At 43.1% G+C, this 1,329-nt stretch overlaps 1 non-coding gene across 1 annotated transcript; it reads left to right on the forward strand.

Annotated features, from left to right (window-relative positions):
- The first annotated feature begins 415 nt into the window (after positions 1–415).
- Positions 416–628, forward strand: LOC123359459. The gene has a single exon (XR_006575867.1). It is a non-coding gene; the product is annotated as a small nucleolar RNA U3 (small nucleolar RNA).
- The last annotated feature ends 701 nt before the right edge of the window (positions 629–1,329 follow it).

Genomic DNA, 1,329 nt, shown 5'->3' on the forward strand with positions numbered 1-1,329 from the left:
GATCTCTGGGGAACAGACGTCATTGCTTTAAGAGCGGATTGCTTACTTTGTACCTCTCTTCTGAAGCACGTTAGCACCTTCAGCTCTTGCAATGCCTCCTGCTTGTGTGTAACTGTTCCGATGCATCATTCCTCCGTAGCCAGTTCCCGTTTGTTAGTCCCACCTCTATGAGTACGAGCTATGGAAGAAATATCTGATTGGCTGAAGGAGTGTTCCTCTGTTAGTTAGAAGAAGTGATTGGTGAAATTTGGGAAGACGTTTATTTGTAACAGAAGTTAAAGAGGGCATTTAAAAAAGTTTCTTCATATGTTAGGTGCCACAATGAGACAAGCATGCAGTGTGCTGTTTGTCAGTCTCGCTGTCTCTCTGATCATAGGGAGATTTGATGTATTAAATTACACATTATAACCACTAAATATGGGCGCTTTAGACGTTAGACTATAGCCGTGGGAGGTTGTTTTAACACAAAGTGATTGGTCTCCCTAAGTAGGAGGATGAGTTAAAGTGCTCTTTCCTGAGTGTAAAGCGAGTAAGCAGTATTGCTTTGATGCAGTTGTTGTCTGTTATTGACGATTTTTCTTTCTTCCCTCTGGGGGTTGTAGAAGGGAAAGAACACAGACTGAGTGGTTAGTCTGTATAAACTACATTAAAAACATTTTTTTGAAGTTGGTGTTTAACTTTTATTTCTGATGTGTATATAGAGAGAAGGGATGTAGTGATTGTAACTAATATTATTACTTCTGTATTGTGGGAGGATGTGGGTGTTTTTCAGCGAGTTTTCCAATAGCATGAAGAAGAAAATGCAGTGTAAAATACAACAGTTTTTATTTAAACAGTTGCTTAATTGAACTTCTAATTGCTTGAACTTCTAAGTCCACCTTTTTATGCAGTGTCCCTCTCTTTTGTCCGCCCTCGTTCTAGTTTAAAGTTATAGGCTCAGGGATATTAATTCTGCAAGTTCTCTCCACTTTCCACTTTTTCTTCTTTTCTCCACCCTCTCCCCCATTTCGAGTAGCCCCTATTTCTACCCCTAATGCTCTGCCAGTTCGTTGGTATGCAACTTTCTGGGAGCCTCTCTGAGCCCTTAGTACAGTGCGTAAGGTGGAAGTGGGGGAGGAGAAAACGGGACCCACAGAACCCCTGGCAGGTAAGGGGACTGGGAGAGCTTGGTTTGGGAAGGAGGGAGGAATGGGGGAGAAGAGGCAAATAGGGGTGCACACAGTCTCTACAGTGGTGGAGAGAATGGGGGCCCTGAAATGAAGCGAAGGGATAAGTGGAGGTACACAGAACCCCTAGTCCTATGGAGATTGGAAGAACCTGGCATGGGGA

This window comes from Mauremys mutica, unplaced genomic scaffold (genome assembly GCF_020497125.1).
Source record: "Mauremys mutica isolate MM-2020 ecotype Southern unplaced genomic scaffold, ASM2049712v1 Super-Scaffold_100125, whole genome shotgun sequence".
Lineage (NCBI taxonomy): Eukaryota > Metazoa > Chordata > Testudines > Geoemydidae > Mauremys > Mauremys mutica.